Source organism: Lepisma saccharinum, chromosome 1 (assembly GCF_977018435.1).
Source record: "Lepisma saccharinum chromosome 1, izLepSacc3.1, whole genome shotgun sequence".
Lineage (NCBI taxonomy): Eukaryota > Metazoa > Arthropoda > Insecta > Zygentoma > Lepismatidae > Lepisma > Lepisma saccharinum.
In genome coordinates this window covers 154,445,490-154,469,675 of record NC_139229.1, presented here as the reverse complement: position 1 = coordinate 154,469,675, position 24,186 = coordinate 154,445,490, and the positions used below count along the sequence as shown (strand labels likewise).

The window sequence follows — 24,186 nt, the reverse complement described above, 5'->3', positions numbered from 1 at the left end:
CAGTGCAGGTACAGATGGGAGACGTACGTTGCTGCAGCAACAAACCCCTCGAGTTTAAAAATGCCACAGAGCTAGTTTCTAAATAAGTATCCTCAATTACAAGGGATCAACAGTCCATTATAAGAAAATAACATTGAAAAGTTTACACTTTCAGTGCAATTTTTAATAACCACTAATAATTAAAATCAACTAAATAATGAAAAATATTAAGTAGATAATTGTACTTTAAACGCAAGTAAGCTTTACTGTGGGTTATTACAACTTGCTTTATCACTGTGTGACGTCAATTGACTTGCCTCAAGTTTATTATCAATCATGGGCCTAAACTCAAAAACTATAAACGTTAGATAAAATCTTGTACGAAATTTTGATATCTCGTCTGAGTTATATTTTGTTATTTACAGTCGCTTTTTTAACACTTTTGGCTGATCGGAGCGATAAGGATGAGGGATGATACGATGAATGGACATACAAAGAACAACCTGCAAATATTGTTCAGAAAGTATAAATACAATAATACAATACAATACAATAATTTTGTAATGTATAATATTGAATAGTCAGCACTCACATTATGTTGTTACTTTGCCTGAGCATCCCTGTTTCATTCGTCTTTTGTCCTTAGAAGTCCAATTTTGTGTGAAACACCTTGAAGCATGTATCAAGGCACAAAACAATATTACAGTCAACACAACAGTAAACCGTGTCTCTCCGTTTTCCATGTTTGCTGCACACAACACAACGTCTTTGGGGTTTCGCCTTCTTTCACATCCAAAGCACCAACAGGTGACAAATCTGTTTCGTCATTAGCACTGTTTTCATTTGATTGTTGAGATTCCACTTCAGCGTAGTCTAAATCCCTTTCCTCACTACCTGATAATAATCTAGAGGATGAATCATCGTCACTTTCTTCAACAATTCTTCGAATTTTGACGCTCACAAGACCCTTCAATCCGCTGCTCCCAGCCATCCTTTTTTAAGAAAAACTACAGCAAACAAGGGACAAAAAATAGTAACTTTCAAAATATTTTCACAACATGACGCTAGGTGGCAGTAAAATACAGTCTCACCTGTGGTCTCACTAGCAAGCAGAAGAAAATTCGTTTCATTTAGAGCCATGATGCGGACGTATGGTGTACGTTAAACGTGTAGTCAGTACGCTGAACGTCAAACCGGCCTTAGGGGTTAAAACTTTATTTCTTACACTTTCGTTCTAACGTGCCCTCAGAAGCAATTCACTTCAAAATTGTGATATTCAAACTCGGGCTCTATTTTACAGTAATCACCATTTTAGATACCTTACCTGCGATTTACATGGTGCAAAACTCTTCTGATCTTCGGGCTGGAAACTTTGCGTAATGTCCCTTTATCAGCAAATTGAGAAGTACCCAAAACTTTCCTTACCTGAAACGAAAATAAAAAAGGCAATCATTAGCTTCATACGTCGTGATCGTAAAAGGAAGACATTTAAGGTAAGGTACAACATTTTGATCTTGAAATATTAGTGTTTTAAAGAGATTTGAAGAGATATATAACTAACAGTTTCACAAACGCGGGACCCATCTGCCAGGCCTGGAAGCAATGGCGCTAGTGTCGAGTGTTAAACGAGAGGAAAACTGTAGTTTGCATATTTTCCGAAGGCACAAATATTCTGCCGTTAAAAGTAGAATGGCAAAAGCCGCCTTTTTTATTTGAGAGAAAATGGGCGAGCATGCTTTTCGGCGCCAGTAATACGGCTGCGAAATTTCCTTCGCCGTGACACTTAACTGCCAGGAAATATTGCACAAAATGAGTCAGTCTAAGAGAGTTACGGTCATAACTTCGCGAAATCTTCGGTTAATTTACAAACCGCATAACTTCTTGATTACATCAGGCGCGTGCTCATCCTTAGTTCATGTAATTTCAAGCGTCTGGAGTTCAAAAACCCTTTCGTCAGAAGGGTACGTTATACAACGATCAGTGGGGCACGTAAACCAGTCTTTCAGTTCTTTAAATAGTTTACTTAAATTCTGGTTTCAAAACTTGTATAGCATATAATAAGCAATTTTCGAAATATTAAGAGCTAAATTATTTTTAAAAAAATAGATGAAAAAAGTTGGTTTACCGGCGGTAAATGCGGTAACATGGAAGCCTACACGAAGTTAAATTTTTCGAATTATCACTGATTTTGTTGAAAAATAATATAGCTTACCATGCTATGCTCATAAGAAGAGCGCATTTTTAAATAAAAGGAAGGGTAGACTTTGGGAAGATTACAGGAGAAAAACATTCAGAACATGGGTGCAACGAAGAGTGATCGAACCGGATAGTCGACCCCCCCACCTGGAAATTGGCATGGTTCATTTCATACATATATATTTTTTTAAAAAGCAAAAAAACTTCTTATTTTCATAGTCTGCAACAGAAATAAAGTTCAGTTGATCAGTACTCCAGCAGAAATACCCTATGAAAAATATATGGGAAAATTTGAGCGTGAAATGCAACAAACAGGTCAAACTTTGTGTTTTCATATTCTACCACTTAATCCAAGGAATAAATGGTTCTGTGTATCTTGAGTTTGAATGTTAAGCCCACTTTATGCATAATCGGGACTGGACATACAGTTTATAGTGGGTATCGAACTCGGGACCCCTTGAAAATGGGTCCACTTCTTTTCAAAATACCGAGAATGATAATTTTACGTGAGACATGCCGTTACAGGACGTAAATTTCGTAACTAAAATTCCCCTCTAACTTTAAAAGATTTGTCTTGAATGAGGTGTGTTGAACTCCATTAAGAATAGAATAAAATACAGTTTCGTATAGTAAAGGTTGAAATGTAAAAAGTAAAGTAAAGCAGGTGTGTCATCTGTAATATATAAGTAGAAATATCTTTCCAATTATATCAATAAATCTACAATAAAGTAATCGCTATTATTAATTTATAATAATAGGACATATATTTTAATTAATATTATTGCTATCGTTTAATTTTATAACCGGCCTGACACTGCGTAAGAATATTCTGTCGATGCCACATAATATGATTTATGACCATGTTGACCTCGGCACCACTCGTGATTGTAATGAATTAAAAAGATTACATTGCTTATGTCTTGTCATTATACCTCGTCCATGTCGCTGACAGATGTATCCTACATTTACTCGCCTCGTTTCAAACACCACATTAGCATTTATACATATATCAAAGCAGAAGAACGACACTCGCGTCTCAGGCGAAAGATTCTACAAACGACATCAAAGCAGAGAAATCTTCGCGCAATCCGGCTGCGTCGTACAGAAATCAAGTGAAATGCAAATGCTGAGGTCACCGTTTTGAGTCACAAATTTCCTTGGATAAACCACAGGTAGGTTCAAAACACAAGGACTGAGATTTTTCCCGTTTTGCGGAATACAGAGCAAACCATCTCCAAAGATCCAGTCTAAGAAAGTTTCGTTTGGTTGTCAAGAGATGACAACGTCATCGCTAATTTAACTGCAAAGTTTTAATGGCAGGTAATTAGATAAATTTGGACAACTTTCTTTAACATTTTTCGTGAAACAAGGTAGCTTCAGTGCTTGGCACAAGGAATGAGTAGAAGCGTGTGAATTTTATACTCAGATACACTCACATACACTGACACTGACATTCATGGAGATTATAAAGATAATGAAAAAACAGCAGAACAAAAATACTATTTGTTGGCTCACAATTTTGGGTTTTCGTATTTGGAGTTTGCGTATCTCTTCAACAATTTTCTCGTGGTGGTTAGTAAAAACAATGGTTGATGTTGAAGCCGCAAGTCGAACCTTGGCGCAGAGATTGTGACTACGGCTGGCTCAACTCTCTCGAGGTGATCACCGAGCTAAATTAGCTTCATTAAAAAAAGGTATGTTATTAAGAGATTTAGGTAACCATTTTCAATCTAATACGTGCATTATCTAAGAAAGTAAGACATTCTTAATTCCTTCCCTTGTATCTATTATTGTAAGAGTTACAAGCCAAAACCTGCCTCAACCATAGCGATCAATTTTAAGTGGAGTACAGTTATATTTAGATCCCCCAACAACATAGTGCATTCCCAAAATTTCAATCATCATTTATCTTGTACAGGACATTCCAACGATCAAAATAGATTCTTGGGGAAGAGGGTGTACAGTAAGGCCCTCTAGTTAATGGACTATAAGAGCCTGCGTCTGATTAACGAAACGATGAAGGATGCACACAAATCTCTACTTCTTCAAGGGGCCGGGTTCGATACCCGGTGGAGTGGTTCGGATCCCACTATAAACTATAGGTCCAGTCCCGATTAGCCTTACTGTGCACAAAGTGGACTAAAACACCAAATCAAACCAAACCAATACACTTCTTCAAATTGGAGCCTAGGACATATTAAAATCCCTGAGTGCCAGGGTTCGAATCCCGGGTAAGGCATGAATATTGTACGAGCCCTACATCATTTCATTAATCCTGCACTTATCCCTATCATCCCTTCATCATGTCATCACTCATCATCATCTTCGCGATTAGCCGAAATTGGCAGAAAAGGAAAGTAAAATAAACCAAATCAATCAATCAAGTATCTAGATGTCTAATTTTTTATGCTGATAACTGTACATAAATTATGAAAATACTTTTATTATTTGCTTTATTATCAAGGCTTAATCGCCTCCCATCCCATGATGCAACGCCCTACCCTCTGGGCACTGGCGTAGGCAGTTTCTCTTTCGGGAGGGGCTGGAATTGTGGATAGTGCACAGATGCTTTCTAGGGGAAAGGCATACACAATACGGTTTTTCGTATATTAAAAAATGTCCACTCTCAAAAATGACAATCGGGGGTCGTTTTATGGCGAGTTTTCTTTTACCGCTCTGGTTTTTCCCGAGTTATTTACTGCTTTTGTTTGAAAATGTTCATTTCGGAGGGGGTGTAGTCCCACGCCAGTGCCAGTGGGAAGTTGGGAACACCATGTTCGTACGTAGACGTTACAAGGACTTTAAAAAATTCCATTTTAGGACTCAAACTGCATCTGGCCTGCTTAGAATATTTGCTGCGGAAGCCCATGGCTATTGCCTGTCGTCGCCACCACAGAGCAGCAGCTTACTCCGCTTCCCCCCGAGAGTCATTATGGTAAATGGGGCGGCGGTAATTAATCCCGTGATGGACATTACCCTATCGACAAAAACATTGTTTCATATCGCAGCGAAACCAGCGATGAATTTCTCAGCGACAGCACATCATGCACACCGGCCTTTGGTAAAGAAAGCATGTATCTCCAATTACTATGCTTTTATTTTAGAATCACCTTAAAAAAGTCCCTTTTAAGTCAGCTTTATGCTCACAAATGCTAATAGAGACTGGACCTTGTTACATATCATGACATGACAGTATTATTATGCATAGTGAACTGGCAGTTATGGCCAATTGTAATAGTCTGTGTATAACAACTGTGTAGGACTTTGTTTATGTCTCTCCTCATGTGTTAAAAATGTAAATCCACTTTTATTTCAAGTTAAAATATATCTGTTTATGAAGTATCATTCTTGGCATGTGTATTTCTGTTTCTGTCATGAAGATTAAGACATAACAGGCCTACAGTTTAAAGTGGGTTACGAACCACTGTGCGATGCTGGGAATCGAGTCCGGGACCCACTGATTACAATGCGAGGGCGTTACCACTCTTGCAAGTGGACAGTATCATGATATGCCAATTTTTTCCGTTTTGACACTTCTGACACATTTAGTAATGTTTATTATTAATATTGTGCAAATGTTGATAATTGAACATTTCAGTTTTTTTAAAAAATATATGTTATTTCATCTTGTCACCATTTTAACACGTCATACTCTAATACATTTGGATATTTGAGATTTGCAGCCACTATATTTTTTAAGTTTACCACGCATTAATAGCTCTCAATATTTTATTATTTCAAGTTTTCGACTTTTTTACGATCAGCTTTTGACATTTAATTATTTAACCTTTTTTGCATTTTAGTATTCAGTTTTAATAATATTTAATCGTTCTAACGCTTTGCCATTCATATATTCAGCCTTCTGCGTGTTATTTTTCAACTTTTTTACATTTTGACATGTCAGTTTTAATGTGTTTTCAAATTCCCGGTTTTCACGGGGATAATTTCCAGTACTTCTCAGAACCAAAGAACTTAGGTGACCTGAGTGACCGATCCGCCACCAAAGGTTCAGATTAGCAAATAGTCAGAAAATTGACTTAATATTTTTAAAGAAATACAATTTGAACTATTTTTACTTTCGCAAATCTCAGTGTTTTCATGTGCGAGAAAAGAAAATTATAAATGCACGAGCCAAGAAAAAAAAGAAACAAGAGGAAACGTCGCAGTTCGAGTTGGAACAAGGGCAACGGAATCGCAGCCGGTTGATAAGGGCGGAAGAAAGAAAAGTGACATTATTTCCTGTTTCCGTCGGCAGGGGGCATTCCAACCACAGACAAAGTATCGCATGGGTGTCCTGAAATAGACAGCTGGCGACCAGGTTACGGTGTCACTCGAACGCTATTTTCACCTCACTTTTCTTCCGCAGAGGCTCTTCGAAGCAAGGTTGGCGCGATGTTACAAAAAACTTCCCTCCGTGGAGATGCGACGGAGAAGCTATTGATCACTTACACTAACGGTCGCTCGGCGATTTTTACCTCTCACTCCGAATGATTTAGCGATCTCTCTCCAACGCTGAACGAAATAAAAATGTTGGAAGCCTAACACTCTAACCTTTTACGAGAAAGATTCATTCTCCACTCCCTTCAATACATACCGATACAGTGTATATCACCAGGGACCGGAAACTGATTTAAAAATCATCAGCACTGACGGTACCAGGTTCAAGCCACGGAAATCAAGGTATTCGTTCACATTACCAGAAATAAATGTAGTAGTTTCGAACATGGCAATGTGCAAGGTTGCAATTATTCCGTTTGCAGTGTTTCGTTCATTAAAACAGGTTGTCTTTATTGCATTTAAACACGCGTATTTAAGTCAAACGCTCTTTATTTGGGAGAAATGCGTGCGACTAAAATGCAAGACACTTCCGTGAAGGAGCAATGGAGGCCAGAAAAAAATATAAAAATACAATAAAATTGCTGAACCGCTGAAATAACAACCCACAAAAGCCAAAAAAGACTTCCATGTAAAAGCAATGTCTTCTGGTTCTAAGTCAAGGGAAACTGACTGCTAATATCTTTAGAATTTTCTTTAAGGCCCAGAAGATAAAGGATGATTTTTCAACAGTTTTCGAATAATTATAAGCACAGTGTGCTGCAGCGTATTAGTAGACTCAAATCAACATTTTTTTTGGAGAAAAAAAATCCGCCTTCTTTCTCTGGTCAATCTTGACGATGAATGGATTTCGAATCGATACAGGACGCTCTCCCTGCCTAAGGAAATTTTTTGTTATTGTGGGTTGTTTCTTTTTATGTCTACGGTTAACCACCATGGAGAAAATTCATAGTGAAATAGATTAAAAAACAAACGTAATTATACACCCGTTTGCACTCAGAACATGTGGAGCAGAAGCGCGTTACGCTAACCAATACACCAACGAGTGCTTTACAAAGAGCGGAACCTATTATGGACGGTGGCACGGCCTCTGAACCAACCAGAAGCTGCGATGTAGATCGCATGGTTGCAGTTTCTGCGGAGGAAGAACGAGGGAAGTAGGGGGAACAGAAATGACACAAAGGAAGCTCAGGTATTGAGTGTATTATATATTTGTGAAGAGTAGAAACTGTGGTTGGTTGAATTAGGTTATTTTATGTCTCTTTGCTGCAACGTTTGGCTAATCGCGACGATGAGGATGAGTGATTTAATGAAATTGATGAAGGGACACTCATAAAGAACACCCATGCCCAGGCCAGGATTCGAACCGGGGACCTCTGGCGTCATAGAACGCTATGCTAATCACTGCGCCACGGGGGCCAGCTAGAGACTGTGGTGAAGATTGGTCTCATGCATCACAGAGGAACTGGTACTTACATAAAAAGTTCCTCTTCATTTTTCCTACTCATTTTCTCAACAAGGGTGCGTACAGTATACAAAATAGCAGCACCAGAGAGGTCTAGCTAATTCAGAAAGAAAAGAGCAGTTTTAAATCTCAGGTAGGTATTCTGGCAATTTCGTCTTTGTCCTAGTTGGGACGAACTTCACGCTCATGGATTACTTCCGATTTAATTTCCATTCAATCAGTTTGCCTTTGCCGGTTTGTGTTGTGCCGACCCGACCGTTCATAATGGATTTCCTGCCTAAATCACTCAGTGCCGTGAATAAAGGGCTGGGTATGTCAGTGGCGTAGAAAGGGGTTGGCGAAGTGATCGACCGCCCGGGGCCTCGGGTCTCATGGGGTTGGTACAGAAAATGTATTAAATAGAAGTGAGGGGGGAAAAGATGATAAAGGCTAATTTTTGTAGGCAATAAAATTAAAACATTCTGTTTTTATCTGGCTTTAAATTCTTGTTAAACGTTATAATACGTTAAATCAGGGGTGTAACACACAGGCGGGCGGACTCTAAGCCTAAGGGAACCCGGAAAAAGTAAAAATTATTGTCATATTTCTCATGTGAAACATTTACGCAAAAATTCACGATAACTTGAGTGGACGTTTTTACCCATTTATTTTTTCTCGACTAAAAAGCAATTTGTCTTGTTCTTACTTTTTTCTCTTGACCTTGCACTCTCGATTTTAATATGTTAACAATAAAGCACCTCCAACTACCATGAAGCAAGTGCGAGGCAAATAAATGCTTGGGTTGTTTACAACTCAAGAAGGCAATGGATAATACACCTTCATGTTTCAGCTCCCGGAAAACAAAGAAATACATTATTAGCGTGAGTGAAAATATTAAATATTATTTTCTTCAGTAATTTATTATTATTTTTATATGATAATTTGATGACGTATCCCTGAATATTTTGCATGGATTCACATTGAGGTTTCAAATATAATGGACGGATGAGGGCTTGGCATTCTAATCTCAGCTAGGGCCACGCGATATGCTGCTACGACACTGGGGTATGTCAATAACTTTTGTATGTCATTCCCTCTATGCGTATCTCCCCAGCCTATATTGCCAAGTGCATGGAGTGGTCGATTCACTATCTCGCCACCAAAGCTTCCGGGCTCGAGCAGTGGTCTGGGTATGGTTGCTCTTTTGTGTAATTTTACCGATTCTATATCATCACCATCCACCAACATCGTCGAGATTAAGCAAGAGAGGGCGGAGAGCGTAGCAAAAATAAGCAAACGCCCTCATTAGGACTGGTAGTTCCTAAGATACAGGACCGTTTTCGATTTGGTTCATTAGACGGAAAAGAACAAAGGAGATTGAGCGGAAGATCCACAAAGAGATGTAGAGAGGAGGGGAGGGGCTGATTGGAGGAAGACGCAAGGGAATTCCAATCAGCAGAAGTGAGAAAAGACCTGCTAAGACTACATGACGAGAGGATACCAAAGAGGATTACGATAACAGGAACGAAGTTTTTGAGAACGGCTTCAGCGCGACATGAAAATTCATTGCAACAGGCTTTGGAATGCTTCCGGTATGAACTCTCAGTTTGTTAGGAGTAACGCGAATAATGAATGGGAAAAGGAGCGTCGAAAAGAGGCGTGAGGTAAGCGAGAAGCTGCAGAAGAAGAACTGATAGAGTGAGTGGAACGAACTAAAATACAAGGGAGTGTCAAATGGAAGCCTTAAAAGTCGCATACAAATTATACGACAGACTGTACACAGGTCAAATTTACATCAGGTATCAACATCTATTTACAATACGACCTCAAGGGTGCAACACTGATCAAGTGAGCTTCACAACACCATTTTCGTCATTTTTAAAGAAAGACCCTCCTTCGCACACCAGTGAAGCACCAGTGAAGAGCAGTGGTTTCTTGCCATTTGGAAGCCTAAAACATTATAGACATTCTTTGGCACAAACAAAAAATTGAATATCTCAATGCATGATTACCACGCCAGCAAGTTTACGAATGGAGGGAGAAGTGCGATAATGGCTTCAGTTCGCAGACAGATGGGTCGAAAGACTTTCGCAATCGGTCATAAGTGACTGCGCGTGCATCCCAAAGATTCTTCTTCCTTAGATATACAGGCGCTAACTCAAGACTTGAAAATATATGTGTACCAGCAATGCATATGTACTACTAATATGCAGCCAACTTGTGCAACTCTTGATGCGGAAATCTACTACGAAAACAAAAACAAATTAAGGTTTTCATTTGACTGTTCCTCGTAAGAAACATTTTGGAAGAACTCGTACAGCTACCAGTGGCGTAGCATGGACATTTCGGGTGGGAACGCCAAGTCCGAAGGAAGAGTCGGCCCTTTCTTGCTTAATAATTTACTTATGGTATTAGTCGCCACAGGTATTATTTGCCTGAAGTAAGCTGGGTTTTCAATAAAACATCATCATTGCATGTTTTAGCTAGAAAATTAGATGCCTCACTATGCCACAGATGTTTTGAACTCTGGTGTTTTATACCTTTCTGCATGACGCAAGTCATTAAAAACCTACCTGAATCACAAGCGCCTCTGCACAACAGTAGACGTCATTGTTATGGGCGATCCAACTACTGATTGATTTGGTTCATTTTACTTCGCTTTTCTACCACTTTTGGTTAATTGCGAATATGAATATGAGTGATGATATTGATGAAGGGACACTGACAAAGAACACCCGTGCTCACGCCGGGATTCGAACCAGGGACCTCTGTCGTCTTGGCGCACTGTGAAAAGCAGAGTGGATGATCCAAATATCGTACACTCTACTGACGTAACAGTGCCGATTAGTAATTCAGACCACTGTTTATTACATCTTGAGAATGCTGATAAACATTTTAAAATAATTTTCTCCAGAGACCATTCGATGTTAAGAGTTTTCAAATGAATGCTAAACATTTCCATTCACACAATATTAAGTAGTTAGATAATAACGAAAAAATACAATAAAAAAATAATAGTTTTGCGGGTTAAGTGGTAGAGCAGCCACAGGCTGAATTTCTACCACGAGGACTTCACCAACTTATTTGACAAAAACTGTGTTGATCTTTTAGTTTCTAATACACATCGCTGTTCGTGCGATAAATTATACAATGCAGTGGCCATTAAGAAGCAGTATATTTGAGATTGGTAAACTTACGTCAGTCAATATTGCGTATTGTAGCATCACATAGCACGAGTTGCATGAGCGCGAAGAGCGAAGAACCGGGTAGGAATTCTGCCGCTGTCGTCTGCTTCAGAAGGCAGGAAGGGTCACATGAACCAATCACGGTAGACCTCTCGTACGCTGGCGTAAGAGAGCCCATTTACGCGCGTGCTGTAGAAATGGAAGCTTTCCCTCCATAAAGGCAGCAAGGGATATAGGAGTCCTGTACGCCGAACCTGCTCGGCGTCCGGCCGGGAAAGGCATTGAAAAGAGATGGTAGAACGAATGTTGAGAGTGGAGCGTTGCAAGCGGATCGCGAAAAATAGCTATTATAATGCCATGAAGGTCAAACATTTATGAAATTAGTCACGTTTTACTTTATAATCACAGCATTTAAGCATTTTTGAAATTTTAAATCTGGGAACGCCGGGCGTACGGGCGTACTATAACGCTACGCCACTGACAGCTACACAAACTAAAGTTGCTAAGTGATAAGAAAACAAATGTGACCAGAAGAAGATAAGAACAAGAGATTGATGGAGGTAAGATCTGAGCACATTTGCTAGAATTATACTGCCTTCTACTAATGTCACTGCATTGATATTCGTAACGCAACTCCCAAGCTGCGTTTGGGATCGAACCAAGAACCTCTAGATTTAATTGGGTGATGTAGCTATTCCTCATTCATCTCTCAGATGGTTATCACTCGCTTGGCCTAAATGTGACAAATGCAAGAGGTTACCTTTTAAAGGAATGGCGATAGATATTAGCTTAGATTAGATATGGGTTTTATACTCTCCATGACTGAACCGATATGGATTGGTTAAGGAAAGGATATTACTTGCCTTACAAATATATGGAGATTGTTCCTAGCTTGTCCTCTCCCCTATCACTTGTCTCTTGTCACACACCATCGTCCAATAGTCGTTCCCTACTTTGCTCCTCTCTCACAATCCGTAGTCCTTACTCTCTCTCGTATTCTCGCCAACTGATCCCACCTCCTGACAATTCCAACACTCATGCCACATACGCCTTCCAAGTCAATCACCCGACCTTTGCCTGATTACTTATTCAGCATTCCTTTCTCTGATACCTGCTATGCTGACTTTATACCTCTTACCCAATACCTTGGGTACGATACGCTCCTCTACCCCCTAAAGAAAATCCTTTGATTTTCACCTAAAGATGAAAGATTTAAAGTTGTATTCCATATCGATCCATTCTATGGAGAGATTTTTTTTATTATAAAATATAGTATACTAAAAATATTGTAATAACATACCATTACCCAGAATATATGTAAATGGAATAATATAGGCCCTGAAAATATAGATATATCACGAGTCCCGATAGAAACAAAGAGAAGAAAAAATACATGTCTGCGTAAAGCATATAAAAGGTAAACACTGGCACGTGAGTTTGTTATGCTAACTTGACAATCTGCTCGTGCGCGTATTCATTGAGAGGCTTACGCTACACATCTGAGTTCCAATACTACATGATGACGTAGCGAAGTCCGTGCATAAGCATGCAACACTCTGACATGACGTGAGAAAATTATAAAAGCATTGTACCACAAGAATGGATCTTGTCAAAATTTATGTCTCAATGACACACTAGCGAAGTAGTGTAATCGATCCTGCAAGCACTGACACTGTACAACACTGTTGTGTATTTGGGAGTTAATATTTACAAAATCAGCAACGTTTGTGATACTCATCCGAGTTACACTTGCACACATATGTCATTATCGATGTAAATTTCACCGTCTCTTACTTTATTGTATCATTTAAATATCGCTGTCGTTTTTATTTATAATATATGTCAACTATCACAATAAATATTTAATTAGAAAATTTGAAGTTAATAAAAATATATATACTGTATCAATAACTGTCCTTGAATAATAATATATGTACATGAATTTATGTATTTGAAAATAAGAATATAATAGTGTTCGATAGATAAAATCACAGCACTAACATTTGTCCATAAAATAATCCTTGAGTTAACCTGATTCTCACAAAAAGTTCAAGTAAAATACCATTATTTTACTCTTGTTATCATCACTTAATAGTCTTTGCGCATAGCAATGAAGTTTCTTCTTGAACTAAACCACGTATATATGTATATATTAGTTCCTTGTGGCCGTGAAAAATGTTTTTCACTTTGATGCATTAACTTTGCAGCTACAAATATTGTCATTGATGAAAAACGTACAGTAGAGAACTGCATATCGTCGAATTGTGAATGTGAGGTATTGAGTTGTATGTAAATATTCCTTCAAATCGATGTATGTATTATCAGCGTTGAATGTCAGGTCTCACTACTACTTGACTTCAGTAGGAGTTAATTAAAATAGAATGAAGGAGATCCGTGTTAAACGATTTGGTGCTTATCAACTGATTTCGCTGAACTACGTAATTAAAACTGATGAAGGGTCTAATTGTAATTCATGTTTCCACGTGTCAAAAAATTAAAAGAAAATCTTGAGAAATTCTCAAAAAAAAATCGTAGGACAAATAATTCCTCTGCGTCCTTCAGGTGTAATTCGTGTTGATTTCTTATTTCTCCAAGGTTTTAGCTGGTGACCATCTCTAGACGTTGACATCTGTGAAAAAGGTGAACTGAGGACTGTTAACATGGTTTCATAATATTGTTAAAATGTTCATTTCACCGTTAAAATTTGAATTATCTGTGAGGCAATTCAGGTAGGTTTTGGAAAGGAAATTTGCTTCATATACCGAACAGGCATTTCCTCCTGATCGTTGGTGTAATGTTGTGTGTGTGAGAGAACTTAATATGTCGGTATGTGTAGAGGTTTTGTTGAGACAAGGGCGCCTCTAAGTCACCCTTATTTTTAAAAAAATAGTGTTTGTAAATATTACAAGTATGAAAAATCTTGTAGTTGAGGGTTGTTACATTTTAGGAAATGGAATTTGAAAAGGAGTACCGATTCAGTCATAACATTTACTCTTACTATAAATTACCCAAATTCTAATTAATGCCATCCTTTACACACCAAATATAATTACAATCCGGAGAAAATAAATAAATAAATATAACTACTAATAATTACTAAAAGCAAATTGAACTTTACATATGAATTAAATGTAATGCTGTAAATACTCTTGAAGATGTTATGAGTGTATACTGTATACTACTGCGAAATTTAAATTATAATTGGTTTCTGAATATATATGAACGCTTAAATTGACTGAAAATATCTATAAATAACAATTGAATGAAATGAAATACTTCAAATAATACCTAAAAAAATAATGTGTCGAATGATCGTCCTTCTGTTAGTATAATATTGTTAAAAATAACGTCATTAATAAAGATTAATTGTAAAATACACAACTTGCTAATATTGTCCACATAAATTGAAATACATAAGATAATATTCTAAGAATCCGAAATCTCGTTGTCAATTATTGACTCTTTCCCCCCTAATGATATTGCAATCAGCCTAAGAATATTTAAGGAAAATAATATACAATTGTGTATTCAAAAAAAAATATGGAGAGAAAAAAATGAAAGTTGACAATTGGTAGTGTTAAGCTATATATATAATCACCTAAAATTAAATGACATAAAAATGAAAATTTAATTGCAATTTATATTCTAAATGTTGCCAGATGAAGAAATATCGTTCTGAACGGACATAAGGTTGCATGTTCTTTTGTATCCTTGAAGTCGATAGCCTGAGTTGAAAGAATGTTCTGTCGGCAGTTTATTCAGTTCGCCGACTAATGTGGAATGTGAGATATCTGCTGTTTAATTTGCAACGTGTTGGTTACTATATGTCAAAAGAGAATTTTGCTCCTGCCGATGTAGGTAGATATCGTTGCCGCAAGAAACGAATAGAATGCCTAACTTGCATATTTCTTCAGTTGTTCGGTCTTTCTGAATGTAACTCAAGTTTCCCCATTGCTTAAAGAGGAAGGATTTCCGTTGCATCCGAGTTGAACTTTATCCTTTTGCTGACGAAAGACATTTTACCATGAAGGCATTTGAAGTTGACTTTGGATATCGCTTCGAGAAGTGTGAAATACATGTGAGGGAAATTTTAAATGGGAATTTTACAAGATGGGAAATTTCTACCATGCGGAAGAAAAAAAATTAGGAAGTACTCTAAGTAACTTGATTATAACATTCAATAAACTAATCGAGTCGTATTTGGAATGAAGTATCCCAAATTAGATGGATCAATGTAATGTCTACATGTTTAATGAAATATACTTTACTTCTTCAAGACTGTCGTAAATCATCTCATGACTGTGTCGTTAAATTGTTAATAAAATCTGACAAGTGGCTGCTGATAACTCATGATCGTAACTGTATGTGTAAAATACTACTTATTTCTTCTATGCTTTTAATTGACTTATTACTCTTCATATTAGATTTTAAATCTAGCTTTTATGTAAAGTTATGTAAGAAAAATATACAAAATAATTAAATCTCAATGTAAAATGCGTATAATTATAAAGGTAATCTTAATATTTATATTATTTCCATGTGATACATTTTGTTTGAACTTTATAATTATCTAAGCACCAAAATATTCACTATTCTCTTCGTATTATTATTATCTATATTATAATTCTTATTATCGCAATTCTTATTTAGTTATTATTGATCTGTAACTTGTTTAATTGAATAATTTACTGGCTGTATGCCTAGTCAGCTCTCATTATAACTGTTCTCTTTATTTAACGTTATTTAAATCTTATAAAACTGATAATCTCATATTTCTGTCATTTATTTAGTTATTAAAATTATAAATGTAACTAACTTAAATTTAACAATTGAAATATTAAAATATGTACTTGTTTAAACCCTATTTTGACTAACCACGCTAAATCATAGAGAATTTTTATTCTCATTTTTCCTTACCGAATGTGTTTAACACATTTTATTCATAAAAAATACTAAAGTCTATTATTGACTTACACTATTTATCTTTTGTAGTTCACAAAAGATTATTTCCATCAGTTCTCTGCAGGCCTACAGAAACCTGAGGAAAATTTCTTGCGCGCTGTTTACATTCATTCCCTTTGTTCACTATCCGTGAATACAATAATATTAATGATTATTATTTTTGCGCGTTACTGTACTTGTTGTTCATTATTATGAAACCTCGATGACTACGATTTATAACTAATGATTTTAGTGTGGTAATAACTAGTTTTACACTTCCGTGCAATTATTAAGGGCTAAACAATAATATTTCACATAATTTTAGTGTTTGTTAGTTTAAAGAAAATATTTGCAAGATGTAAAATTTATTTAGTGCATCAGAGTACTGAAAAGGAAGTTACGTACAGGGTAAAAGGTATGTTCTCACTCATTCACTCCTGACTGTTCCTGTTCTTCAGTCTCATCATCATTTACATTCTCATCGCCGCTACCGTGTTCTGAAGCATAGTATTTTTTCAATCTCTGAACCGAAATTGAGTCCACGACTGTCTGTCCCCGTTTTGTCTTATATTCCACTTTGTAAACATTGGGATTTTCTTTTGCTATAATTTTACAAGGTCCTTTATATACTCCCGAAAAGCATTTAGCGGTGTGTACACGATGACTGCCATCGTATACTAGAATCAATTCTCCTGGTGTAAATTCAATGGACTGATGACGTTTATCGTAGTACTTTTTTGCTTGTCGGTGGCGTTTCTGTAGAGACTCATAAGCTGCTTCTCGTGCTTTTTCGAGAATCTTGAATCTCATCTCGTTGTTTACATTCACACTGGGCGTTAAATGTAGTCCGCTCTCCCAGACTAATCTAGGCGTAAATCCATGAAGAAGAAAAAATGGACTGTTCTTCAAATTCTCCTGGTAATTAACATTGTACGACCACACGGCCGATTGCAAGTATAAAAGCCAATCTGTGTGTTTTGAGTTCACGAAGTTTTTCATAAGTCCCTGTAAAATAGCATGTGATCGTTCCAATAATCCAATTAAATTGTGATTAGCTGCTGGAGCGAATTTAAGATGGATTCCACATTTCTCCGATAGTTCTTTAAATAAACTAGCTGTGAATGAAGTACCTCTGTCCGTATCTATACGAGAAGGACATCCAAAGCGTAGAATTACATTTTCAAAAAGGAAGTTAGCTGCTGTCTCACTTGAAGTATCTGCTACTGATTGAGCAATTAAAAATCGAGTACCATGATCGATTGCACTTAGTATGTATTTATGGCGGAGCAAACCACTTGGTGGATACGGTCCGCTAAAATCTAAAGCGATTCTATCGAATGGTTTCTGTGAGTTGAACGTTAGAAGTTCTCCATATGGTGCTCCTTTTATGCGCTTATTCTGCTGACAAATTACACACTCCTTGACCATTTTCTGAATATGGTTCTTCGTAAATGGAAAGTAAATCCTGTCCAATGCATTCTTGTATGTTTTAGTGAAGCCATAATGTGCTCCTCCAGCTGGTAAACTATGTAATGTCTCAATAACAGTGTTGCGAAGTGACTTCGGTATGCACAATAATTTTTTAGTCGTAGCTCCCAGTTTATGTTGTCTATAAAGAAGTCCATTTTCCATAACATAATAGCAAGCTTGCCTCTGCAGGGAGGGGCTGGGTGGGTTGTTGCCCCCCTCGTCTTCTTTTCCTTCCAAAATATTAATGATATTTCCAAAAAAAGAATCCTCTCGTTGGTGTATAGCAACATCAATTGTCTCATCTAACAATAACAATGTACGTGGCTCTGGAAGCTCCTCGTCTTCTCCCTGTGGATCATGTTCTGTTTCTCTGCTGATAGCATCCGCCATATTTTGTGTAGTTTTACAGTGAATTGGCGTAAAATCGAACTCGGCCATCAATGTGTACCATCTAAATAATTTGTTTGAAAGTTGCGTTGAGGAGCGAATGAATGTGATTGCTTGGTTGTCGGTAAATAATTCGAAATGTCTCCCAAGTAAAAAGAATCTGAATGACTTAAATGCGTATATGATTGCCAACAATTCTTGCTCGATGGTTGAAAGTCGAGTTTCATGGTCTTTTAAAACTCTACTGCAATAGGAAATAGGCTGAAAATCACCGTTCGCATTCGGTTGTAAAATCACCGCGCCAATAGCCTTACTGCTTGCATCCGTATATACCCTTACTTCTTTGGATGGATCATATGCCATTAATACAGGAGCTGTAAGTAAAGCTTTTTCAACCTCTCAAACGCAGTTTGCTGTTCTTCCCCCCAGAGAAATTTCTTCTTTTTTCCTATCAATTTTTGCAAGGGAAGTGCCATCTCGGAATATGATTTTAAAAACTTCCTGACATAAGATGTTAATCCGAGAAATGTGCGAACTTGTTTCACAGTTGTCGGTGTCTTATATTTCTTGATAGAATCAATGATTTTGTCATTGATCCGATAGCCAAATTTTGAAATTTTATGTCCTAAAGCAATGATCTCAGTGTAACCGAAGTGACATTTTTCTATTGCAAGCTTCAATCCCGCGGCCTGTAAACATTGTAACATTTTCTCCAGAGTTACGATCATTTCTTCAAAGGTATTTCCGAAGCAAAATAAATCGTCTACATAATGGGCAAAGTGATTGGGATCCAAATTTGAGCAAGCAAGGTGAATGCAACGAGTCATCGCACTTGATGAACTGACGTGGCCCTGTGGCACGACGTTCATTTGATACTGTGACATTCCTGGTATTGTAAATGCTGTATATTTCTTACTATCCTCGGTGAGAGGAATATTAAAGAATCCGCTCTTCAAGTCCGCCGTACAGTAGTATTTCTTGCCCCCCATATTGTATAATATTTCATTGATGTTATTCACACCCAGAGCGTCAAATACAGACGAAACATTCAATCTGCGATAATCCTGGCATAATCTATAACCCCCCTTTGCCTTCTTTACAAGGATAACTGGAGAGTTAAAGGGTGATTTTGTAGGAGAAATAACACCTTGCTTTAATAAAGTCTCAATCTGATCTTTAATTTCATCACGAAGGTGAACTGGAATCGGGTAGGATTTTAAGTGAAATTCTGTGTCATCTTTTAGTTGAATTCTATGTTTATAATTCGTGGCTCTACCTATATCATCCTTTGACCACGCAAAAACATGTGGATATTTCATTAAAACAGCCAAAAGTTGCTCCTTTTGCTGGGGTTCTAAATTCGGATTCACATCAAACCGACTAGGGTCCGCCCGTGCGTCACTGACGTTCCCTAACTCTTCCGTCGCAAAAACCTGTGCCTGTTCACCAATTTCATCCTTATTCTCATCATTATTGTTACTCATGATTGGCCTATCCCATGTTTCAGCTTTCCCGATAATAGTGCCTTTCTTAATTGTAACATTATAATTTAAAGGATTTGTGATCCAAATGAGATTCGAATCCGGATTAATAATTGCTCTGGCAACCATCAATCCCGTTTTCTCTTGAAACTGTAGGTCCGGTTCCAAGAGTGTCCTATCTTTGTCATATGAATTAGCCAATTTCAGTGGAATGCACAAATGTGTCCTGGGTTTCACTTTTATCTTTTTAGCAGCTACAAATTCTGGTTGCAAAACATGCTGTAACAAATGGGAAACTTTGATTGACACGTCAAAAGCTTTCTTATTCTCATTTTTAATTTGGTTTCTAGGAGGTGTGCCAAATCTATGCAAGGTAAGCTTATTTTCCTCAAAATCTAACTTAGCCTTTTGTCCCTTCAAGAAATCATTTCCTAATATAGTAACTTGATTAAAATCCTTAACGATTCTAAATGGATGAACAAATGTTTGGTTATGTATAGAAAATGGTAGCAACACAATTTCCTTAACCGTCAGTTGACTATTAGTGACCCCTCTAATCGCAGTATTTATATTAAATCGCTTGGCATTAACTGGTATGTTCTTATCTCCAGTTACCGAAATTTGACTTCCACTATCCAGGATGAACTGTCGAATTTCCCCATCTACTTTCACATTGATGTGAATCAGATCTTCAGAAGGAAAAGTAGAGACCGTTAGAGTTTTTCCCGAAGGTCCTACACCTAGGTCCCCGTCATATGCAGGTCTTACTCGTTTAAAATTGCTTCTGTTATTACGAAAAGTAGAGTGATTTGCATTAACAACCTGATTAGTATGGTTATTTGGATCTTCGCGCCCCTGTTGTTGCTCCAAAAATGTTCGCGGAGATGAAGATGAAAAATGCGAACGCTGAAATCGAGGGTTACCGCCATTGCGCCATCGCCCTCTATGTAAGCTTTGCGACTGTGTGTCAAGATTATTATTGTGGTTGTTATGCCAAGTATTTCTATTCTGAGCTCTATGATTACTATTATGATAATAGGTTCTCCTATTGTTTCTATCTCTATGTTCATTTTCTCTAACTGTATATGAGAATGATGACTCAGTGAATGAATGTTTTTTCCGATGTTCTGCAAGTGCATTTACTTTAGCCTCAAGATTCTGAAATTGCAAAAATAAATCTGACTCATGAGACTGGAGTCCCGTGTTCGACTGTAATTGATCAAGGTCTTGTTGTAGTGCATTTAATCTTTCCTCGATCTCCCGATTAGCCTGAGAATAACTTATGTCAACATGACCATTGACCGTGCGCTGCAACGTGATAGCTTGCTGAGTCGGCATGTAGGCTCGACTCGATTCAGAACACGACAGAGCTTTCATTGTCTCACATTCAGTTTCTAGAATTTTACGTTTTTGCACGAGATATTTGAATTGTTCAACATGTTTAAGGTCTCGTAACATTTCATGCACTGAATCATATTCCCTGTTATAAACTTCTTTCATAAAGTTAGGTTGTAAACCTCCGCTTATTTGCTTAATTTGCTCACTAATGTCCATGGCAGGATCTAATTTTAATAACAATAACTGTTTTTCTCTCACATATTTTGAAACAGGTTCATTTTCCTGATGGAAGCGTAATCTGATTTGTTCTTCTAATTGAAAAGTATCCCCCGGTTCCGTAAATTCTTCCACAATTTTAGTCTTTAAAGTTACAAAATCTATATCCTGTGCTTCCTGAGTTCGACTCCAAGTATTGAACCATTCCAATGCTGAATCAGCCAAAAATGCCGGTAGCAATTGCCTTTTCTTTAAGTCATTCCACTCATTAAGAATAGCTAAACTTTCAAATTTGTCAATGAATTTTAATACATCCTCGTGAATGTTACCTTGAAACTGGATGGTTTCGAGAATGTTGGGGTGAATAAATCTAGATTGCGCCATGATTTTATGATTAGCCTATGCGCAGGAAAAATGCTTGATTAGCTTAAAATTCGCACTAAGTTGCTTGTTTTCTTTTCTCATCCCCCGTGGCTTTGACAGGACATTATCAGCAATTCAATTGTTTACTCTCCCGGAAATTTGATAAGTTAGGTTCAACAATCGCGTAACAGAGTGACGACAGTACCGAACACATCTTTAAAATATTTAACCAACCTTTATGCAACATCCTAATGTTAATTCTCATCTTTTCACAAGCCAATCGCCGAATAACCTAGTTAAAACTCTACTCTTATTTATTTGCGCCTTACCGCGTAGCATATTGCTAGGACCACCTTTTGCTTTCTTTTCTTGATCTTTGGTAACAATTGATAATTAACACAACGTGAAGCGCTAACAAGTGAAAATTCCGGCGCCATATCTCCCGTACTTAATTTGAAAAGCTAGAAGGCTCTATTATTTTCATCATATTTCGGGATGAAATAGATGAAAATCGCAGGATTTCACGTACTGCAGTGTTTTCGCATCGCATTTGCAAAAAAATGGATGAGAAGCCCTAAGCAGCCTCCACCACGTAACGCAACTCCCAAGCTGCGTTTGGGATCGAACCAAGAACCTCTAGATTTAATTGGGTGATGTAGCTATTCCTCATTCATCTCTCAGATGGTTATCACTCGCTTGGCCTAAATGTGACAAATGCAAGAGGTTACCTTTTAAAGGAATGGCGATAGATATTAGCTTAGATTAGATATGGGTTTTATACTCTCCATGACTGAACCGATATGGATTGGTTAAGGAAAGGATATTACTTGCCTTACAAATATATGGAGATTGTTCCTAGCTTGTCCTCTCCCCTATCACTTGTCTCTTGTCACACACCATCGTCCAATAGTCGTTCCCTACTTTGCTCCTCTCTTACAATCCGTAGTCCTTACTCTCTCTCGTATTCTCGCCAACTGATCCCACCTCCTGACAATTCCAACACTCATGCCACATACGCCTTCCAAGTCAATCACCCGACCTTTGCCTGATTACTTATTCAGCATTCCTTTCTCTGATACCTGCTATGCTGACTTTATACCTCTTACCCAATACCTTGGGTACGATACGTATTAAACACTTGCTTACTGTCCAGTCCTTTCAAAACTGCGTTAAACTTTCGTAAGAAATATAATGATACAGTGTCGTTCTCAGGGAAGGAATTTGCCGACATCCGTGCGGAGTGGTAAGCCAGGAATCCCAGGTTCGAATCCCGGCCTCGACATGGGTGTTCCCTGTGAATGTCCCTTCATCATATCATCACTCATCACACATCACATCACTCATCCTGTTCTTCGCGATTGACCAAAAGTGACAGAAAGAGAAGTAATATAAACCAAATCAATCAAGGGAGGGATTGTTTGGAGTTATATCGCCCCTTTAGCACAAACTTTTTTTTAAAAATGTCAGTAAATGAAAAGGTTGTTTAATCACTGACTACCAAAAAAGTCCGAATAGATTCAACCACTTGTCAAATTGCAGACTTATTGGAACGTTAAGGATAAATGAAGATTACATTGATGAAGGGACAGCCAACCGTGCCAAGGACAGGACTCGAATCCAGAATTTTCATTCTCGGGTCTTGAGTCGACCAATGAAGGCGCTGGGTCATCGAAGATGCTGTACTGTTAGGGAAACATCGACACTGCATTTTCTCCTAAAATTCATTGTGCAGGCTTCTGATTACTAAATATACTTTATTTTGTTCACCGACGTGTTGATTGCGATCTTATTGCGTTACATTTGTTCTTTCATTTCTTTCTTTCTCAGCGTCGCGATTAACTCTACAACGATACAAAGTAGAACCCTAAAGGTTTCTCAAATTCTTACTACATGTAAAAATGCGTAGTAGGTGTATTGAGGCCTTCTGCGCATGTGCCTTCACAACAATAAGCGTCAAGTGGGTGGGGTTCTCTCTTCAACACCAGATTTTACCTTGCTTCTGGTGTATGCATAAGATATCGTAGATTCTTTTTGAAAATAGCGCGTTGAGAAGAGAATACAAATACAAATGGGTGGTGCCATCTGTTGAGAACGTAGAGAGTTAGAGGTCAGCATTGACCCGATCTCGCAAATCGCTACGAGATTAATGTCAACCAAGTGGAACGGAAGTTGAAGGAAACAGGAAAACTTGATTGCGTAGAAGCACAGAGCTTCCTCCAGCCTACAATTTAAACTGATCGATCTTCTCTGGACATCAGCTGAAGAACGTGAAGGATAACGAGGTACATTATCTGATGATTCTTCGGTCCCCAACAGATGTTCCAATGCAGGGAAAAAGAAGAGAAAGAAGTGCTTTTCAAAAACCTTCCATTGCAGCGATCAAAGGCTGTGACGCTCGACATCCCGCAATCTCTTTTGAATCAAGCACACCAAAACCGCTTTTAAGACAGGACCTGATATGGTTTCAACAACCAAAGCACAACTTCAAGAAACATCAATAAATACAGGAAATGATTCAGTTTGCAAGAAAGGGGAAAGACAGGAGACAAATAACGTGAAAAACCCAGAAAGAAATCAGAGTAAAAAACGTATTATTAGTATTAAGACGTTTTATTGTACGAGTAACACACAAACTAGTAGGCACGTTGGGTTGTAATCTGCAACATATTTCTATCCAACTCGTAAAAATTATAGAAAGTTATTCAGCAAGGAGGAAAACCACAAAGAAATAATAGAGAACAAGTAAAGAGTAATTAATAGTATAAATGCATAGAAAACTTGCGAGAAGAAAAGGAGGATATATTTGAAAAAATCAGCAATTGAAGAAAGAAAGCAAAATCAACAGAGTAAC

The 24,186-nt window shown here is 37.6% G+C and overlaps 1 protein-coding gene across 3 annotated transcripts in view; it reads right to left on the bottom strand.

Moving 5' to 3' along the window:
- Window positions 1-24,186, bottom strand: part of Mctp (multiple C2 domain and transmembrane region protein) — a 544,727-nt gene that overhangs the window by 362,024 nt on the left and 158,517 nt on the right. Inside the window, exon 1 of one of the 3 annotated variants that reach the window (XM_083140918.1) lies at window positions 1,304-1,344. The exons of the other annotated variants lie outside the window; for them this stretch is intronic. The gene's annotated coding sequence lies outside the window, so the exon portion shown is untranslated. Of the gene's footprint in view, window positions 1-1,303; window positions 1,345-24,186 lie in introns of those variants that run through there. 3 annotated transcript variants of the gene reach the window in all.